At 35.7% G+C, this 23,120-nt stretch overlaps 1 protein-coding gene across 1 annotated transcript in view; it reads right to left on the bottom strand.

Annotated features, from left to right (window-relative positions):
• The window catches only part of MGAT4C (MGAT4 family member C), a 331,148-nt gene that overhangs the window by 125,928 nt on the left and 182,100 nt on the right, over nucleotides 1-23,120 (bottom strand).

The raw sequence follows: 23,120 nt of genomic DNA, 5'->3' as shown, positions 1-23,120 counted from the left end.
CTTTTTACATATTATAGGCATATACGCCTCTGAACTATGAAAGCAATTCCCCTCCCAGGTTAGGCGCATCACCTTTATTCTGAAAGAGAAGGCAAAGCACACCAGGCTCTTACCAGACACAGGGAAAACAATTGCTTCAGCTGGCTCCAGCGGCGCCGTGTGCGAGCAGGCAGCCTGAGCGATCCCTGGGCCTCACACAAAAGCGAGATAATTGGCTTTGGCGGAGGAGCTGTAAACATCCATCACTGCGGGCTGGCGCTGGCGCTGGGGCTGGGCGCTGCCCCGGCCGGCCGGGCTGGGCGCTCCCCGGCGGGATGATGATGTCAGGCACAGCCCCGGGCGGGCGCTCATTGGCTTCCCTCACCTGGACCGGCCCTTAACCCTAAACTGCCGGCCGCCCACTGAAAGGTGTCTCTAATCCCTGCAGGCATACGCACAGGTGGGGGCTTTCTGGTTTTCCTCTTTTTTTTTTCCTCCCATTTTTTTTCACCTTTCATTTATTCTCTTTCTTCTTTTTTTTACCTTTCCCCCCCGCCCCCTCCTGTCTTCCCCTTTTATTTTTTTTTTTTTTTTTTCCCTTGGAGGAAATGAGACTGCACAAGAAGCTCCTGCTTTGGGGACCAGGTGCTTGTTGTGGTTTAGCTATTGAATGTAGCAATTAAATAAATTCTAAAAACTAATTTGCCTAAATTATTAAACAAGACCCTCAGGTAACTGCATTTTCATCATCTGTTTGCTAAATGACAGTAATCATCAAAATATTGTACAGAAAAGGTATTAAAGGAAAGGTTAATGCATGCAGCACCTGGAGAACTCATATTTTTAATGATTTTGCATTGCATACTCTTCAGGCATGAGATTAATAAAGGCATATGCTGGAAAAAGGGTGTAAACTCAAGAATATTTCACTATTGAAATGTTAGGTTGATTCTTGTGTCTTTTTAGGTATTTAAAACTAACAGAAAAAAAGTATAGGGATGCACGAATGTACATGCAGAGTTATTCCTTGAATGCTAAGTAGCAGTCCAGATATTCTGTAGTAAATGAGGCATGAAACACATTGCCCAATGTATGATGTCCTAAATATAGTGGTACTAAGTATTTAGCTATGTTAATGGCAATATCATAAATCATGAGAACTCTAAAATGAGTCCAAATCAGTGCTTAAATAATTGCTTTTTCCATAAATGAGTATTTTGATGTCTCATCTTTCAGTGGCAAAAAAATCCTTTTACTCTATAGAAAAATGAAAAAAAAACCAAAACTGATCTACCACGTATTGTATTTGTATTTTTTGTTCTATGTCAACTTTTTTTAATCTTGGGAAACTCATACTTTCTTGAAATGGATAGGAACCCGATCCCAAATGTATTTACAGTAAATGATATAACACACCAGTCTATTTTTGGTCTGCTATCCCTCAAAAAAAAGAAAATATTGTTGCTCAGTTTTTTCTCTGGGGGGAAAAACAAGACCAAAGAACCAACTACACCAAACCAAAAAACCAGGAAAAATGAAATATAATCAAACACAATCTAACTTAATCTAAAAGATATGTAAGGTAAGATTTCAAGAATAAACTTGATAAAGAGCTCTGTCATTTTCTTGTGGTTCTTTCACGAGTTTTAGAGACTCAGGAGATTCTGGGGACTTAATAACACCAGTTTTGTGTGGGGATCTGGAGGTTAACCTATTAGTCAAAACACTCTTTAGTCCAAAATGAAAGCCTTTGTTCACTTATTTCTGCTCAGAAAACATGGTAGTTCAGATGGAAATAACTATAAAAAAGATTCATTGCTATGCAAAGTGACAAAACTGAATTTCAGGTCAGAATAGACTAATTTGGACAATGGGAATGTCAGCTTTGCTTTTGTATGATTAATGACAAAGGTAAGACGTAGTATCATGAGTTATAAGGAAAAGAACTATTGATGAGATAAATTATGCTTAAATGTATCATATGCAAAAGTTATATTCTCCTGAATATTTAATGGTACTTGTAGCCTAGACCAAACTGACACATTGTTGCCAAAATGTTACTACACTGGTTGATTCAGCATGAAAAACACCTGCATTTCCCATATCTAGTTAATCTTAAAATGATGAATTAAAGTTCTATGCATTTTTTATTCTTGTGTAGAGTACACTTTATACCTTTAAAGAGTGTATCACTCACAGGCTACCTGCTAGACCATCTTTAATGGGAGAGTGCCATACTTTTACAAAGTTCTCAGTTTTCACAAAGTTTGTTGTTCTCCAGTGATAATGGAGAACCTATGCTTTATGAGCTAAGCAGTAACTTAGAAAATTTACTTAGTGAAGTATCAATGCCAATTTGAAATATTAGTGTAGAATACTTTTTTAGTAAATGACCTGCAAAATTTGACATTTTCTTTACAAAAATCTTTTTTTCTACATATACACTTATTATAATTAATGAATGTCTTGAAATTGAACTATTTATGAATTTATTGATACATTACCAATTTTTCCATGCTCCTTGTTTCAAAAATTGTCTATTACCCATATATTTAAAACCGTGGAAGAATTTGGAGATCCAGGCTAAACAAAGTTAAGAGTTGTAGACAACAGAGCAGTTTCATGATCCTAATCAAGTCACACAGCATTTTAAACCCTTTGATATGCTGTCACACATGGGTTATAACCAGTTTGAAATAGAAATAATGAAAATATATGATAGTATTTAAATAACACCCTTTAAATATGCAATAGTAGCAAGTCACTTCAGGAAAAAAAAGAATAAGCTGTAAGGCCATTTCTTTAAAAGAAAAATCTCTTCAATGAAATAAACATAGGTTACAAGAGCTCAAAGCAGACTGTGTAAGAAACCCAGGAACACAGAATTCATACACTTCTATCACTGTGCCATGAGTTCCATATCTGAAAATATTGGCTTGTCCCACCTGGCACAGACAATAAAGGTGCTGTTGGCAGTGTTATTTCTTGGCATTTTTTAGTTGCAAGTTCAAATCACTCAGAAAAAGAAAGAAAAGAACAAGAAAATAAAGGAGAAGTGACTAATGATTTTCAATATCAATCTGTTTTTCTTTCTATAACCTAATATTAATTGATGTATGAATAATGTTGAAAAATCTAACTAGAGGGGATATTTTAGTCCTTGTGCAAAGTGAAACTCAGGTTTATTAGTATATATTTCCCATGAACTGAAATCATTATTGCATTTAATTGCTTGACAATTATTTCTGTCACATCAATTTAATGGTTAAACCAATTATTTATATTACAAAACATAGTTCTGCACCAAATTCTAATTGAAAAACACAAATGGTTTTTCAGTGTTGCTTAACCTATACATTACAAATATTGGAAGGGCTAGGTTTAAAGATTTTTGGGGAAATTAGAATCAGTCAGATGATGAGTTTTTAGAGATTGATTGTGTAAACTCAAAATTGCAGCTCTCATAATCCTGTACATGAGATGAATATCAAGTCAGGTAGACCTGATGACTATCATAAACATTTTTTTTCCTCCGCATTCAGACAACAAGAGCTACCAGCTCTTAGGAGATTTTTATCCACAAGATGGCAGCTCTGTTTGTGTGGTCACTCCTTTTAGCAATGTTCAACTTGAAAATCGTGGTATTTTTTTTTTAATTTTATAGCAGAGATGATTTTCTCTCCCCATAGGAATTTTAAAAATATCCCAAAATAGATATACATTGATTAACCCAAATATTGAGGTAAAATTTGCTAAAAGTTAAGAATAAGAAGAACATTCAACAGTGCAATCTTTAGTTTTAGAGTTTTTTAAGAATCTCCATTAAGACCCATGTTTTTCATGCTTTAATTTCCAGGCCATCAAACTCAGCATTACCTTTAACAGATTAAATTTAAAGAGTATGAAAGTTTTTACTGATAGAAAAAGAAATTCTTGTTTGCCTAAAGGAAACATAGGTTAATAGGTTTCCTCTCTGGGTAATTGTTGTGGTGTGAAGTATATACCAATAGGTAATGATCTATTTTAGTTTGCTTTATACCTAAACTCATCAAGAATACTTATTTATGTTACTAAAATCAAATAGATATCTTTATTTCTATGTTAAGAAATGCTGAGATATTTATGTATGGATGAACCACAGACATTTAACAACCATGTGTGCCTTGTGAAATGGATAAAGTACAGAAAAACGTAAATAACAGGGTCTAGCTCTTTCCAGGGGGTTCACTCACAGCTGAAATTATTAGCAAGAATAGATGTGAAAGCATTTTCTCCATCAATGAAACCCAGTAAATTAAAATGAAGCTTTACTGAAACAATGCATAATTTAACATGGAAACAGTTTGCCCATGGGATAGCCATTTCAAAGGAAATTATTTGGCCTAGCTTCCTGTCTGCATGCAGTCTTTGATGGCACTTCTGGAGTGGAATCACTGATCCCTCAGACAGGAGTAAGGAATTTTGAGTTTCCTAAAATTTATCATTGCCCAAGACCCTTTACACATACAATTATAAATCAGTGTGCAGGAGCTTACAGGCTTGTAGAAAATGCAGAATTGATTGATGTAGCTTCCATCTTAATGAAAAAGAGATGAACTCTTTTTCAGTAGAGTGGCGCAGCAGTACATGCATGAATGGTTTCGATGGATCAGCTAATGGGCACTAACTTGTTAACAAGGCAGCAAGGCCAAGATCCATGGCTTAAAGGCACATACCTGCTCTCTCAGTGTTTTACACAATGGAAAAAACACAACTCTGAGATGTGAAATTCCAGAGGACGCGATCATGTTTGGCAACCTAGCTCACATCAGCATTGCCTGGGTTGAGGTGAGCAGCAGAAGAGAAGCAGATTAAAAGAGTCTAAAGAGAAAAGGTGATCTGATAGAAGGAAAAAGGCCATTGGAGATTGTTTAGACTGCTGTGAAGGTAAGACAAGCTGCCCAATGCACGACATGAGCCTGAACTCAGTTATGTCAGAGCAGATGATTCAGTACAAATTACAACCCCAGAGTGAGTGGTTCATATAGCCAATTGTAACAGCACACTACTTGTCAGGGTATTGTCACAACAGAAGTGCCAGTCTTTCATCAGAGAATGTCAAGATACATTTATGTCACAAAGTTACCTGTTCATTCCATAAACTCAACTGCAAAAAGTGTCAGGAGAAAAGACTTTCAACTTTTCTGTGCATGCATATGTGGAGGTGATGTTCTATGTCAGCATAAGTCGGCTGTTATTTTGGGTCTACAGTGTGAGGGTCTATTTTAATACACTTTAAAAAAAACCCAAAACCAAATCATTTTATATGGATTAGATTGATGTAATAAAGCTACCTGGGCTGAATACTGGCAGCATTCTCAATAAGAAAACATGAATGTGAAGTTTGAATTTTTACACTGAATAGATAAATTTTCAGAAAAAAAGCTACTGAAATGTGGAAATATTTTCTACTTCTCTGATGATCACATCACTGCAATACTTCAGCTGGTCACAAGGTGGTCACAAGCATCTCCTTGTTAAATGGCTACAATTTTTCTCCAACTGGAACTTTCAGAGAAACATTTTACAAATCTGATTCTAGAGCTGAATGGTATTTATACAAAAACTCTGATGAATTTTCAGATCTCAGAACTATTGGATCTCTGGGAAAAAATTCTAAGACAAAACTGATGAGAACACAGTTGCACAAATTTTCTACATAAAATAGGATAATTTTGTAAACCACCCGCTTAGCACCTAGATTCCATAATTGCTTTGGAAGTGTTTTGAATATTAGTCTACTATATTTTGATAATTAATTACTTCATTATTGATGCCTAAATAAGGCATTTAAAGTTTCAAAGTTGAAATATTATTTGGTAAGAGCAAACAGTAGAGAAGAAACTCATAATTACTTCATACACAAGAATATAACCTGAGTTATAAAATACAAACTTCACAGATTTTTTTTTTTAATTTAAATTTCCCTTTTGATAACATTATCTGTGAGTGTAACCCCAAATAGAAAGATCAAAAGCACTGCTGGAAGCTGTGATTGCTTTGTACTATAGTTTACCCAAATTAAGGGTCACAGGGGTAAAATAATGAGAAGAACTTCCTGAAAATTGTGGTTTGAATACTAATGTTCATTTCAACATCTTGACCTGCAAGATAGTTGACCATTTTGGAGCAGAATTTTCTGACCCTACTGTAGCGAGGGAAGCTCTGTTAACATTTAAATCATCAGACAAAGGCAATTTTTGTAGATCCAAGTCTGAAATGCTGGTCTTTGAGAGCACCTCTCATGATCACTACAAAATATGATACAGGCATCCACTTCTTGAAGTTTTTCAGCATTGGGCATGCCAAATTCCAATTTGCAAGTGATACTAAAGGTACTCAATATTAATGACAGTCTACAAAAGACATAAATTATGTCATAAATTCATCACATGAGATAACAATTTACTAGCTGTACAACCCTTTCTCCTTCACACTGGGATTCAGCTTGTTCCTGAGTTTCATTCTCACATGACAACTTTTTCAGCTGTTCAGTTGAAAGCTTATCAAAGAGGAAATTATTCAGAATAAATATGTCAGTGTTTGGTGTTTTACCAGGAGATTTTGAACCAGTATGAAATGAAGAGCTTGTTTCTGCAGCTAGCATGACAGTGTACAAAACCATGTCACACTAAAAAGGCAGAGGTGAATGATTGAGGTACAGTGTTCTGCTGACTGACCAAACAACCTTTCTGATGTGCTAAATGTTGAGATAAATTTGAACTGACAAATAACTACATTTTTGTTATTTATACACAAAAAAGGTTATTTTCAAAAGCATTTATAGCAATATCTAATACAGTCATTACATTATTAAAATAAGCATTAAAAATACATAAAAATACAGAGAAAAAAATTTAAAGAGGATACTAAACAAGATATTCATCTTCAGTGTTGATTGTTAAGGGAATACTAAATACAAGATGAAGATCTTGAGGACATTGACATATGAAGTGATTTAGTCTTGAAGACATTATCTTCATCCTGACATAGGTTTGAGAAACAGAAGTGAAAAAGACAGCTTGCTGTCAGAGGTCTCTGCTGGTGACTGGTGAGATGCATTTAAAAATTGTTGTTATATTCATATTAATATACAAAGTTATATATGGTGTACGTGGCATGTCATGAAATGCATTTAGGCATATTTTAAAGTAGAGTTTCTGAAGGTAGTAAAAGAAAATAAGAAAAAAATATTAATAATACAAGTTTTCAATACTGCTTAATAAAACTAATTCCAGGGGACAGTAGTAGTGATAGGAGAAGAAAAATATTTTTGAACTAAAATATGGTAGACTTGGATTGTGTGTAAGGAAGAAATGATTGTGGTGAGACACTGAAGCACATTGCCCTGAGATGCTGTGAATGCCCAGTCATTGGAAGTATTCAAAGTCAGCTTGGATAGTTTGATTAATGTGACCTGTTGAAAGTTGTCCCTACCCATGGCTAGGTGATCTCTGAAGTCCCTTCCAAACCAAAACATTCTATGATTCCATGACTTTTTGACAAAATCATAATTATCTGCCATCACAGATAGTGTTTTGAATGTTACAACACTGAGATGCAATTTGAATTATTATTCAGTAAAGCACATATGCAGTTTCCTGTAGATTGAAAAGCACATACAAGATACAATACTAACCACTACTTTATTAAGCACAATCTATTAAAATGATAACATCTTAGGTTTTAGAACAGCTTTAGTAATTAAAGCTGGTCAAACCATTCTGCACGAAATAGCTGAATTTCATGGGGGGGAATGTTCAATTAGCCTGCTAGATTAAATCTTTCTTGGTTTAAATCTGTCTGCATGATTTAGAATAGGAAATCTCTGCTATATATGGAGTTCAGTTTTAAATTAACACTCACAAGTTCAGGTATCTACACGTGGGTTAGGTATCTTATCTCACTTTATAACCATGCAGAGCTAATCAATGCAATCATTGGAGCCTAGAAATAATTTCATTTTGCTTTAAACTAGGTATCTTTGGACAGATACAGTTGCCTAAACACAACAGTTGTTCTAAATAATGTTTAATATTTTTTGAGATGGCCAAGGGTATCTGAATCATCAACATGCTGCAATACTTCAGCTGGTCACAAGGCAGTCACAAGCAACCTAGCTCACATCAGCTAATTCAGCCACTACATGCCAGTGTAGCTGAATTCTCCGTTCTGAAAAGTGAAGGGTTGACACAGGAGTTACAGGAAACCTGCACCCTCCTCATCCAAGGTCTCCAGGCCAGGCAACTAAACAGCAATTTGCAAAAAACCAAAAACCAGTTTTGCAAAGAATGTACGTTTTACTTGTTTTCCCTTTTGATGTGTACTTGAAAAAACTAAACTGTGAGGTAAAATAAACCCATTTATTGTAATTCTATGGAGTGTGAGCATAAATTGCATATACATCTTGCACTTTTAGATGAAGCACAGGAAGAATGGTGATCAATATTATGTTTTATTGTCTCAATATTACCTAAAATACACCAAGGAAGGAAAACCAAAAGTATATGGCTATTTTCATCAGCAGGATTGTGAGAGTACATGTGCTCTCTGAGGTAGGACTTCTCCATAATGTGTTTGCTTTTCAATTGTGAGGCTGAGATTTTAATAGATTTATTTTTGTGATTTTTTTTTCTGAAGTAGACATTAGGATATCTAGAGCAGAGTGTTTGTTGAATCATTCTGCATAAAACTGACATTCAATGTTCTCAAAAGAAAAATCTGAGCAATACGAACATGAAAATGTAGGAGTTGCATCCTATGCTAGACCTTTGCTGTAAGTTTTTTCTCTTATTGCTTAGTTCTGAAAGTTACATCAAGGAATTATATGTGTACACTAGCACCTGTTAGCACAATATCTCACTGCATTTGCAAATTTGTAACACTTTCTTTGGTTAAATGAAATTATATAATCCACTGCTTCTATATTAATTCTATTGTGTTTCTCTTGCTTGTAATTAATTTCAGGAAGTAGATTTTTTTCGTTTGTTTGTGTCTAGTGAATTGACCCTATCTGTATGCCAGGCACCCAAATTCTATTACTCCCCTCCAGAAACTGACAGGGGAGAAAAAATATAACAAATGGCTCATGGGTCAAGGTAAGGACAGGGAGAGATCACTCACCAATTGCTTTCCTTCGCAAAACAGACTCAGCTTGGGGATATTAAATGAATTTATCACTAACAAAATCAGAGCATGGTAATGAGAAGTAAAATAAATCTTAAAAACACCTTCCCCCAGCCTGTTTCTCCTTCTTGGGCTCTACCTCCTCTCCCAGCAGCACAGGGAGACAGAAAATGGGAATTATGGTCAGTTCATCACAGGTTGTTGTTGCCACTGCTCAGGCAGAGGAGACTTTCCCCTGCCTCAGCGTGGGATCCCTCCTGTGGGAGACATGACCAGTGTAAGTCCATCCCAAGGGAAACAGTTCTTCACAAACTGCTGCAATGTGTTCATTACCCATGGGGGCACAAGTCCTACCAGGAAATCTGCTCCAGCGTGGGCTCCTCTCTCCAGAGGTTGCAGGTCCTTGACAGAAGCCTGTTCCAGCATGGGTTTCAGAGCCTCCTTTCATGCATTCAGCTGCTCTGGCATGGGTGTCCCCCATGGGCTGCAGGTGGGTCTCTGCCCCACCGTGGACATCCATGGGCTGCAGGGGCACAGCTGCTTCACCATGGCAGCATGGACCACGGTGGAATATCAGCTCTGCCACCTGGAGCACCTCCTCCTTCTCCACTGACCTTGGTGTCTGTGGAGCTGGTATGTGGGAACTCAGCACATTGTTCCCGATGTCCAGAGATGCCAGGAGAACCCTTGGGGGTCTCGGAAATCCTGGAATGTTGCCAAGAGTGCTTGGTGGCTTGATTTTGATCCATCCACAGAAGTGACAGCAGTTTGAGGACATGAGAATCACTTTAGAGTGAAGGGTGTAAAAGGGACACATTTATAGGGTGAAATATAAACTTTAAGGTTTTTGGTACAGGGGGGTTATGGAGACAAGATGGAGGGATCAGGGCGTGTCTCGTCCTTCTTCTTTCTTCTTCTTGTCTTCCATCTCCTGTGGTTATTTTGGCACTTGGGGATTGGTTTATGGTGAAGGTGTACTTGCCAACATGGGTGAAAAGCATTGGAAAATAAAGGTAAATATTGTGTACGTAGATTTTAGTATAAAAAGACATGACCACCCCGTGGGTGGTCACGAGTGCCCGTGGCTGCCTTGCAGATCAGACCTCTGTTGGGCAGACAGAAAATTTTGTAGATAAGAAACAATAAACAATCTGAAGACCGAGAAGCTGAAGAGTCCAGACTCGTCCTTTGAAACGCATGCCACCCAAGAACCACTCTACCCGTGTCGGGGCAGAGACAGACAGCCGAACCCGACACTGGTCCTCTCATGTACTCTCACCTGCTCTTCTCTGGCCACAATTATATCTGAGTATTAGCTTTTTTTTTTGCCTTCCTAAATGTGTCATCACATTGCCATCATTGTTGATTGTCCCAGCCTTGGCCAGCAGCAGGTCCATCTTGGAGCCACTGAGGCTCAGCATGACATGGAGGAAGGTTCTGGCAGCTTCTCGGAGAAGCCATCCCTGCAGCTCCCTTCCGCCACTACCCAAACCTGGCCACACAAAGCCAATAAACTCTGTAAAGCATATCTTTCTTAGATATAAACATTTTTTACAGTCCTCTCTATATACTGCTGGGTCAGTGAATCTTCCGCTTTTAGAGGATATGATAACTATGTCACAATGACAAGTTTTCTTCCTATTTAAAGTGCATGACAGAGGAGTTGCTTCAAATGATACCAAAACAGACCACTATTTGACTGTGCTGACTTCATGGGTAGAGGCTTTCCCCCACCACCCCTGCTAAACCAAAAAAAAGACTCATGTTTTCCACAGTAACCTTATTTTAATCTAAAAAATTCCCAAAATTTATTCGAAAGTATACCTTGTGACATAAGCTTGCTTTGGATTCAATTAATAATTAGTCCCTTTTTTGATTATTTTCTGCCTTACTTTGAGTTACAAAATTATATAAATATTATCTGTTCTGAGTTTTCTTACTGAAGTTAATGACTCATATATTTCACTTCATCTGCTTAATAAAGTTTGAATCCTATTTTATCTTTTCTTTTCTGAAATTAATAATCTGTATGACCTTTGCAACCTTTCTTTAAATTAATATTAAATCTTCACATCTATTTTTGCTTTCTGTGTCTTGAATTGATGAATCCAGTTTTGTTTCATTCAATAAATTTTTTCCTTTAATCAGTTGATCTTAATTTTTATTTAGATGAGAGGATCCTTTATTACAATTTCCTTGCCATAATTTCTTCATTTCCATGAAAGGTATAAAAAAATAACATATCTGTCGCAGACATCTTTCATGAAAAATCCTTTCTTAGGATTTTTCCTTGTGAGAAGCTGCAGTTTCAGCAACCAAAAGTAAACAATGGTTATCTACTGCTGTGGAATGCAACAGGTAGACCTGTGATTGGTCTCCTGTGGGTGTTTGGATTCCCTGACCACTCATGGCAGAGCTGGCTCTTGCTCTCTGTCTGAGACAGAGATCTTTGTTATTCATTCTTGTCTATTCTTAGCTTAGCTAGCTTCTGAAGAAACCTTTTCCTTTCTATTTCTTTTTAGTAGTGTCTTAATGTAACATATATCATAAAATAATAAATCAAGCCTTCTGACCATGGAGTCAACATTCTCATCTCTTCTTCATCTTGAAAACCCTTGTGACCATGGTCACACATATCAAGAAATATTATTTTAAACAATTAATATATTGCTTTAGTACAGAGTTTCTTTCACCTCTGTATCCTCTTCCCATCCCCTATGTGTTTTTTTAGTTTTTACCAATTTTATGTTTTATTTGTATTTCTTAAATTTTGTTTCTGTTTTGTCTCAGTAAGGTGCACTCTGGGCCTCTTGCAGCACAGCTTTCCTCCCACATGCTCTCTCTGCACAATCAAATTTGCAGTCTGGCTGTAATTCATCCCTGTGGCAAAAGGTAGCAACAAAGTCCGTGAATTGTCTAAGTCCAATGGAAGCCTTTAAATAGACTGTATATTATCACTGTGCATACAAATGAGACTTGTGATTAGAGTTTCCTCTCAATTTGTTTGCTACTATTAGATATGTACAGCCCAAAAGAAGCCCCCTGGGGAAAAAAAAAACAAAACAATGAAAACCAGCAATCCGAACATAAACCAATCAAAACGATGACTTTTATGAACTTTCAAAGTTGATATAAATGATATCTCTTATAAAAAAATTAATTTTCACATTATCAGCATTCTTATTGACAAGATGGATGTTTGAGGATTTTTTTCCTTTATGTATTCAATTGGCTTGAAATTATTAACATGAACAGAACTCGACAGCTGAAATAAATGTCCTTTGTGGACTCACCAAAAACTGAAGGTGAGTTCTAAGTCTGTTTTGTAGGCTGGTTGAAATGTTTACTTACTTCATATTCAAAACTCCAAGATGTCATTTCAGACCTTTGGTTAACCTCCATGCTTAGGATCTTTTCATCAGTCATTATTTCTGTTGCCATGTGATCCCTAAGCTGTGATTGAAGTTTACATTTTTAAAATCACATTTTACATAAAAATAATTTTAAAACTACATTACCTAGATGTTTCCTAAATAGTTAAGGATCAGAGAATCACAGACTAATAGGATCACAAATGAGTAAGGTTGGAAAGGACCACAGTGGGTCATCTAGTCCAACCTCAAAAACAGCAGAGAATCATGGAATCATTTAATATTCTAATCATCAATGTCCAACTCCTGGCCCTGTACAGAGTGGCCACAAGAATCACACCATGCACTTGAGAGGATTCTCCAGATCTTCAAACTCTGTCAGGGCTGGTGCTGTGACCACTTCCCTGGGGAGGCTGTTCCCATGCCCAACCACCCTCTGGGTGAAGAACCTTTTTCTGATATCCAACCTAAACACAACTTCACGCCATTGTCTCAGTCCCTGCCACTGTCACCACAGAGAAGAGATCAGTGCCTGCCCCTCTTCCCCTCACAAGGAAGTTTAGACTGTGATGAAGTCTCCCCTCAGATTCCTCCAGGCTGAACGGACCAAGTGACCTCAGCCACTCCTCATGTGGCTTTCCTTCTAGACCCTTCACCATCGTCACAGCTCTTTAGAAGTTCTCTAATGCCTTAACATCATTTTTGCACTGTGGTACCCAAAACTGCACGCAGGACTCAAGGTGAAGCTGCACCAGTGCACAGCAGAGTGGGATGCTGGTGAAAAAAAAGTTAGAAAGAAGGTCTGCCAAATGAAGGCCTGCTTCTAAATCTATAAAACTAGTATAAAATACACTAATATACTAATATAGAAATTCTCAACCTTTTTATTTAGCTTTACCTCAATGTGCTAGGGAACACATAATCAATAACAAAATGTTAGTTATTGCCTTCAAGTTAGGTGAGGCTGAATATCCAGCAGATTTATTTAAACTAGTGCAACTTTTAATTGTTGAAATTCAGTTGTGTCTGTAGATTAAATGAGGCTGTGCCAAAATTTCATTTGAAACTTTCACTGTGTACCAAAACATCTCTTATGAGTGAAATGTCTCTGTAGGTTAATTTGGGGTCATTTAGAAGAAATTTAAAGGAAGATATTTCTAAATTTTTAATCACAAAAATATGTTAATGAAATGATCCTGTTCATTAAGAAAAGTTCTTTGGGATGTTATCAGGGAGGAATGATAACTACTTTTAATTATAACACCCTGTCTAGTCTGAATAATTTAACCACAGAGCATTTTGTGTTACAATGAGTCATTGCTGCAGCCTATGATCCTTCATTCTCTCAAGCAGCTCTTTTAGACCCCTCACTCTCATTCTCCTTCTGTTTGCATTATTCAACACCTTGAAGCACTAGTTAGAAACACTCATAAAGAGGCAATGATTGTGCTTCAAAAGCTTAAAAAGAAGGGAGTTCTTCTAGGTATTTCTTATTTTCCATTGTGAAACACTGTTTTGTACTTGGAAGTAGCCTTGCTTTGTATTTAAAGAACTGTTCATCAAGATTATTGTGTTCAAGGATGATATTTTTTGTGCACAGTAACTTTCAATGATAAATAATTTATTTCAGCTGCGTTCAAGAACCCCACTCACAGACATGCAGGAAAACAGCAATTCACTGTGATGGCCAGGAGTGAGCACTGCTGATACCAAGAGAGGAAACATGTTCCAGTATCCTTTAAAATGAAAAATATCTTCCTTGCAGTCCCCTGCTGGTTAAGCAGAATGACTGTTTACTCAAAGATGACTGCATGCAGGTGAGGAGAGATATCATGGTTTAGATAGGATCTCTCAGTAAAAAGATGAAAATGCCATCATTTTTAATAAGTAATTTGAAATATTTAAAGTCAGATTGTTTGTTTTGTTTTGTTTTGTTTTTTTTTAATTCCTTTAGCAAAATTTCAACAGCTTCTCATTCAGAATGAAAATAATTTGCATGATAGAAAACAGAAATCAGAACATTCATTTCCTTCAAAAAGTCTCTTAGAATATATATATTATTTTCCACTAAATGTAATTTCCTACAGTGTGTCTTTCAGATTGACAGTACTGAGGGACAGCTACTGAGAGGAAACATGCATTTTCCATTGTAAAACTGGATTTTAGACCTAGTTAGAATATATTTCTTACAGATGTGTTAAGTCCTCCTTGACTTGTTATCCTCCTTGTAGCTTCAGGGATTGCAAATGTTGAAAATTCATGATGTTCTTTCTTTACACAAACAAAACCCAAGAAAATAGTTTTTTTAAAAAAAGACGTAATTTCTACTTACACAGTTAAAATAAAAATAAAAATTTCCATCTGGGCCTTTTGTTCTCAGATGGAAAAGAGCAAAATGCATCTAGAGAAGTCATTGTAAGAGACTACCTAAAAATAATTAATAAGAAGATGTGTAGAAACTGTCATATGTACATATGATTTAAAATAAATTAATAGAGGTTTACATTGCTTTCATTGTTTTCCACAATGAGTGCTATTCAGTTCTATTTGACCTTAATTAGTGTAATTGATAGTAGTTTTAGAGCTGCATGCCATTTTAAAAATGTAGTTACAGCTTTCATGACAGAAGAAAAATGAAATAGCAGCTGGGAGTTATCTATTATTAGTGAGAGAGCAGAAAGGTAAAAGGAAAGACTCTTCTCTTGTAGGACTGCAGGGCTTTTATGATGTTAGTAATGAATGACTAATGTATTCTAAGAGGAGCACACTGACCCCCAAGGATGTAATGAAGGGCATTAGGAGGTAGGATCAATATGAGTTAGAAATTTTATATCATTAGGAAATCACATGGCTACAAGAGTACACAGATAGAGCAGTAAAAATGCCAAAGCTTGTGAATACAAACCATGTATATACATGCATGTATGAATGGAATTACCTGGGCCTGTGCATTTGGGGCTCAGACTGTGTCAGAGAGAGTGCTTAAAAGTTTTTTTGGGAAAACATGCAGTGTTACATCTGGTCACAAGGTTAGAGAGAACAACAGGACAATCAAAAATTACTTTGGGATGGATTTGAAATAAGACCAGGGTATAATGAAAAAAAAAAGACAATGAATGAGAGCTTCTAAGTTGTGAGCAAAGCATTCTAAATGAGTAGGTGCATTCATTAGCTTCAAGTGGCAATTTTTTTCTTGAAGGTTTCTCCTATCACTGTTAATGACACTCAGTTTCTGAAGCTTGGAGGCTTTACAAGGAAAGAAAACTTGTTCTACTCTCTCTTTCTCACAGATATGGTTAAAAAAGCAGCATAAAACAAAATAAACCTCTACCAGTGGTACTTAGTACATATTATACTGCAAGAAGAAGCAAGCATGTCGAGCTAACTGCCAATTGTATCTAAATCTGTATTCCACTAAATTCCTCTCTGGCACTACAGTTTGGCAAAGTACTTATACAAAAAGTTACAGTATATGATGACTTCATTCACAGAGGCTTACTATATTTTTTATTCTAACAATTATTTTTATTTCTTTAAAATAAAAAGAAAAACGAACACAGAGTTAATCAAAAAATATGGCAAAAGATGTCTGAATGGAAAATAAAAGAATCTGGGGACATATACTAGTTTGTAACTGTACATGTAACTAGCAAAGAACTTAGTTCACTTTAGGAAGACCAGCTTGCTCATGAAAATAAATAACAAAACATAGCTCTTATAACTTCAGCAGAATCATACCTATTTCAAAGACCAAGCAAAAACATCTGAAGTGAGGTACTGACTACGTTATTCATAAAATATTTTTGAAGTTTCTGTCTTGATGGAATTTATATACAAACATACTTAAGAGTATGCAACTGTCTTACAGACATGTGAACACCCAGAAGTAAGAAAGAAAAATATTTCTAAAGATTTTTAAAATAAATTCTTATCCAGCTTTTTTTCTAGTCTTGCAGAATGATTGTCTTATTTTCTTTTTCCCATGTGTTTTTGCTGTCCTGTATTCTTAAACAACAAAATGAACTTTGATAATAGGGATTTTAAAACTTTCATTATCTAGGAAAAGTGAAAAACATTCACCCTGTTGTTAACTCTGTTGTTGTTCCAGCTAAGGGTATATTGTGGCTACATGATGGACAAAGTTCTTTTTTTAGATCAATCAGTGCAAAGAAGGAGACACTTTCTTTTTCTGTCTATATTGTTATGACATATTTTAATATTGGTATTAATACTTAAGGGTCAATTAGATCCAGAAAACAATGAACTCAAGGTTAGACACAGGATTCTACCTTTGATATGAAAAATATGCACAACAATTGCTTTTTTTATATAGTTTTATGAAATGGGTGCAATATTAGATGACTTTTCCAAAAATTTTAATTGTGCATATTTAGTCTTGCACTACTTAATTACTAAACATGCAAACATTATTTGCTTTCTATATCTTCTTCTCCTGTTTTAACTCAAGTGTCCTTTAGCTGTAGCCACCATGCACTTCAGAAAGTTAAACCTTTCAATAAAAGGAGAATGTTCAAGAGAATCAGAGGTGATATTTGAAATCAGGTCACAGCTCTGATGAGGCACAGCACCTTGATTTCATTATGGTTTTCCCTTCACAATTATATAAATCATGAAAAATAATTAGCATTTTTGATTCTTCCTTTGTCTTATACACTGCTCACAGTCCAAGTACAAATTAAAACTTCAGAGATTTACCTAAAATTTATTTTCTGAGTTTCTTCTAGGTATTCAACTCTACTTATTAATCAGTGAAAAGCATAGCATTCACTCTCTGAAAAAATGGAAACCTCTTTTTTTGATTCAAAGCCTCATTTTGGTCTAGGTGATTTAATTTACTGGGGGAATTGTAGCAACATCAGTATCATCCTCCAATCAATAAAACCAGAACCACCACAAATCCCCAAGCATTTTTATCTATATAATACTTAACCATCATCTGTAAATGTTTCTCTGAATGAGACAGTGTGAGTATCCTCATGGATAGTTATGCTGTTATGTTCTTCACTACTCTGTGTATTGAATCATAAATTGAACTGTGCAACAAAATCTGCTTAGCATGAACAGGTTTGTAAACTCACCCACAAACTCCCTAATTTACTCTACTTTCTCCTTCTGGTTAAGGATGGAATTACCTTGTAGGGACTTGAAAAAATGATTGTGGCAGGATATTTGCTATTTTATCGTGAAATAATCATGAGCCACTTTAGACATGTAAATCCTGGACTTAAGCTCCTTTGGGTTTTCAGAACATCTTGGTTACTGAATTAACTAAAGCTTAGAAACACAAGATTTTTAGCTTGTGAGTATAAAATAGGTCAATTCATATTTCATCTTTCATATATGAGGACGTTTATTACAACAGTGGTATTCTTTTTACAGCACCTCATACTGTGGCAAGCTGGGGTTGTCTGAGACTGACTTATCTTACAAGGCAACATGAACAGGATTTTAGCTTGTCATTGAGAAAGTGAAAGTTATGTAAAAAATTTGAATTTTTTGTTGTTTTTTTTTGTTTGTTTGTTTATTTGTTTTAATTGGATGACTATAGTAATCACGAAATATTTTTTCTCTGAAAGGTCACATGAAGTATTTGTTTGCACAGTACATCAAGTGGCTGTTGCTGAAAATGTATTTCAGCCTTTCCTGAGTGTAATATATGAGGATAAATACTCTCAAATATATAATACTACGTTCTTAACTTAGCCTTCTTAAGCAGTAATTACATCAGAAGATTGGGGTGAACAAGAAGCAGAGTAAGCAAATAATCCATTTCTAAGATAAATATTTCATAAAACTTGTCTTAAAAAAAAAAAAGCTAAAATACGCCCTTTGACATAGAATAAAATCAAAGTTTTCCATTTTCAATCTTCAATTTCAATTTACTGAACAAACAGTTTGGACATCTTTCTTTCTTTTTTACTTTCTGGCCTGACTCCATTTTTATCAAACGTTAAGTGATTTGTAAAAACCCCTCATATTTACATAGTAAAAAAGAAATGACATTTTTTTCCATCTTACATGTAAAAAACTTGTAACTTTATGTCTGAGGTTGTAAATGCAAGATGTGGCCGGGGGTATGTATGTATCTGTTAGAGGTGGGGCACTTATCTTCTGTTAATGGGCCGCCTGTTAAAATCAGGTGGGGCAGTTTTCTTTATCTCTTCCACAACCCATCCTCCCTCTGGGAAATATCTCCTGTTCATGGGCCCTTGAGTCCCGCTGCATGACTGATAAAATTACATCATCCCGTTGTGGGATGCTCTGCCCAGGGGGAGGAGCCAAGCATTACCCTGACTATAATCTGAGATTTGGAACACCGCAGGCAGCCTTTTCCCACTGGATTCCCAGAGGAAGATAAGGCCCATCTGCACCACCACTGGACCTTCAGAGTAAAATTACACCCTTCTACAGATCACTGCTTCAACAGAACCACATTTGCCACGCCAGGAGGACTGCAGCCACCATTCAATTGGACTCCTACCAGCACTCTGACCCACAGGGTGTCAGGTCGCATTCTGACTCTGACAGTGTTGTTTTGTATTACTGCATTTTTTTTATTTTTCCTAATAAAGAACTGCTATTCCTACTCCCATATCTTTGCCTGAGAGACCCTTAATTTCAAAATTATAATAATTCAGAGGGAAGGGTTTACATTTTCAAGAGAGACTTTTGCCTTACTTAGAAGACACCTATCTTTTCAAACCAAGACACTTTACTATACTATATATCTATATATCTATATATCTATATATCTATATATCTATATATCTATATATCTATATATCTATATATCTGTATATCTGTATAGATATACATCACTGACTTTGTTATTGAGGATAAGAAATTCACAACTGCTTCACACCAGGAATCTAAATATAATGATCATATTTGGCCAAAGAAAAACCCATTTTTTTCTAATAAAAGACAAAGGGAAGCAAAAAATTGCAGTCTGTAAGTGATATTTTATTATACAAGTTATAACACCAGTAAACCAGAAATTAAGAGTTTCCGGTGCTTGGCCAAGTGTAAAAGTATTGCCTTCAAGAATAAAAAAATCCACTCCAAATTATTTTGTCTGGTACACACAATATTAGCCATCTGAATAACACATTTTCCCAGAAACAGAGATTTGGATCCACCCAATGATTCAACATGTTTAAAAATTCTCTCATTATCTCTTTTAACTGAACAATCAATAGAAGGAGTTATAGAAACTCACTGCTGTTGAAAACCCCTTCACCCTGATTGTTAGATAAAGATTCGACATTTGGAACTGGGCATGTTAAGAGATGTAGTTAGCAGCATAGACCAAAAAAAGTATTTTTACATACTTTTATATGTATTTTATATATAGAGAGAGTTATATCTATATCTTCCTTGCCTCTCTTTCCATCAGTATTTTACTTTCTTTACAGGCTCTTCCATATGAAACCAAATGAACAAACTTTTGCAAGTCTGAATACAGCATGTTCCTAATTTCTTTTATTCATTACATTTTTGACATCTACAATTTAAATAAAGAACTGAGTGAAAGATGTTTAGTTTTGGGGTTTTTTTGTAGACAACATATGTTGTCTATGTTGGGTATGTTTCATTATTTCATGATATTCTAAGTCCCATGTTTTAATTATTTTCTGAACAGCAAGTTGTCCCATATTGATGTAAAGACTTGACTGGTTTAAAATGTCCCAGAGAACATTTATAACATTTAACAATAAAATATGTAGCTAAACTCATAATTAAAAGAGAACAAGAGGCAAATGGACATAAACACAGGAGACTCCACTCCATCTTAACATGGATGGAATCAGATGGAAAACCCACTTGTTTTACTGTGTAGTGATTCTACACTGGCACACACTGCTCAGAGCACTTGTGGAGTCTTCATCCTTGGAGATCTTCACAAACCATCTGGACATGGTCCTGAGCAACTGACCTTATGTAGCCCTGCTTGAGCAGCAGGGTGGGATCAGGTGGCCTGCAGAGGTCCCTTCCAAAATCGACAATTCTGCATGATTCAGTGAAATAAGTGCACAGCTACAATTTTAGCTTAGCAAACATTTGAGCCATTTGGCTGCTTAGAGTAAGGGACTGTATCTTCCTATTGTCAGTTCAGTCACTGCACAGTTAGGCTTTTTTACACTTCTGTGTACATACCATCTGGAGTGGTGACTTTCTGCTTTTGAAGTTGTTGGTTTACTCCAAAAATGCTGTGTCTGTCAAGTCAGTCTCTGAGGATTCTTCATGTGAAATATTAAACAAGCCAGGTCCAAACTGCTGCATTGTGGTGTTAAGAAGCAATCCAGTTCTCAGCATTGTCTGCATTTTGTGTAGCTGGTTTTTTTAACCCTTTCATATCGCAAACCAGTCTTCCCCTTCTTAAAGAACAGGTTTTTTGCAAAGCATCAAGATTCCATTTTGGTATTTCTGATTTTAATAATAAATCACTAAACATTCCTCTTCTTATTCTCCAGTGAGCATATTTCTAGAGGAAATGTGATAGGGCACGTGTCATGAAAAAGACATGGCATGTGTGTGTACATTGGCAAGAGCAGAGCATTTTTCCTGGGGACTAGTGTATAACGATATTAGACCTTGTGTTTGTAACAGCTTTGTTTTGAAGTACCTCATAGGCATGAACATCAGACAAAGTGCCTCCTTGATTACAGAGACTTACAGTGACTACTGCTGAAAACTATTGTGGGGAGCAATACATCACCTAGTAGGTATCATAATCAGAGTTCTTTGAAAGACAAAAAGTACCTTTACCCCTCTTTCTATGAAAAAAGTCCAGCTGGTGATTTTACAAGAGGAATGTGTTTTGGGCATGTTTTTTTCAGAGTTTGGCAGGGGGGTGGAGGGGTGGGGAGTTTCCCCTTTAATTTCCTTTTTGTTTTTCTCTCTCCTATACACTTGTAGTTTCTCTCAGGAAATGGAGTCTGCTCAATCCAGATTATCAGAGTTTAAACTAAATTGCCACATAAATCTTCCAAAACAGTCTTCTGCTTCTTTTCACATCACTATGATGACAGCTAGTCATCCTTCTAAGGAACTTACATATTCTTCATGCTCTAGATCTCCCTGTCTAAATATGTTAGGGATAGATGGATGATTTTCCCTAACTTTTCTTCCGTTTGAACCTGCTTGGTCCTCCCTTGTGGAATTGAAAAACTGGTATCATTTGTTAGATCCTCCATGCTTTCTTTAGTCTGGATGTTAGTAGAGAGTTAATTAAGTGCTCTACTGAATTCATGAAACAGGTTTTACTTTTGATTCCAAGCAGGCAGAAAAACAATCCAAAGTCATTGCATTTCCTAGTAAATTGAAGAAAGAAGATAGGCAAATGGTATCTTCTAAGCAAAAAGACTTGGAAAAACTATACATTTCTAGATTTTATTAAAAAAAGAAAAAAAATTAAAAAATAGAGTTTAGTCTTATAAAGTATGCTGTTCACTACATAAATAAACCATCATAGAAACAACATTTCACTTGTTTGAAGTTCAGACAATTCAAAGACCCTTGCACAGTATTATTTCAGTAGTCTTTGGTAGATGCTTTGTAATGTGACCCTTAGCTACATGACTGCAGTCTTATTATAGCTTTAGCATCTTCAGATCCAATGTCTTAGTTGTTGCCTTCTCAGATGAAGTTTTTCAATCAGTTTAGTTTCCAAACTTGCCTCTCTCCTAGTTACTGCTGCATACTTGCCCATGCCCCATCATATAGGCTGACTCTATAAATCAGCCTCATTCTCCCTGCTGAGAATAGAAAACTCTCCTAAATTTCAGAAACTTATGTTCACATTCAAAATATTAATTTCTTCTCTTAATTTAGAGACATAGCAAAAGCGGGCTTCTCTTAAAAAAAAAAACAAAACCCCAAAAACTTGACAAAGGAGGACAAATATTTCCATACACACCGTTGAAGCAAGAAGAGATACCACAACTGATAGATTACCTAGAAATTCTATATTAAATGCAAAAACCGATGTTAATTCTATATTAAGCATGCACCACTAAATCTCAAAGTCAGCCAGTTCAAAGGTTAAGAGTTTCACACATCAATAGCATTAACAGAATATATTTAATAGAAAATTGAATTAAAAAAATGAAGCACGCAGAATAGAATCTCCAACAGAGAATATATGGAACACGTGGCATAATAAGGTAGAGAAATCAAATAAAAAAGTAACTATATGAAAGAGCAATTATATTGCTTTTAAACAATAAAATAATTTTTTTAAAATGTACTAAACTGTTGAAGTTAAAGAAGAAACATCAACTAAAATAAAATTAGTATTATCAACAAATTCTGCAAGAAATTTCTTTTCATTCTCTAGCAATGGGAATATGTGACCACATACATCATTCTTATGGACTCCTCAGATTCTTCAGAAACATTTTACTTAAAAGAATGGCTTCAGGATACAAAGGTAATTATCCTAACAGCTGAAAACTTTAGTTTTCAGTGTTGATCATAAAGTTTGGAAAATGTAGCAAACTCAAAGCTGAAACCTTCTTTGTATTTTCTGCTTTATATTTAAAAAAATCCTACCATTTAAATGCACTTGTAGTTTGCATATAA

This window comes from Agelaius phoeniceus, chromosome 5, assembly GCF_051311805.1.
Source record: "Agelaius phoeniceus isolate bAgePho1 chromosome 5, bAgePho1.hap1, whole genome shotgun sequence".
NCBI lineage: Eukaryota > Metazoa > Chordata > Aves > Passeriformes > Icteridae > Agelaius > Agelaius phoeniceus.
Note: the sequence above shows the minus strand (reverse complement) of the source record. Positions and strands in the feature narration are given on the sequence as shown.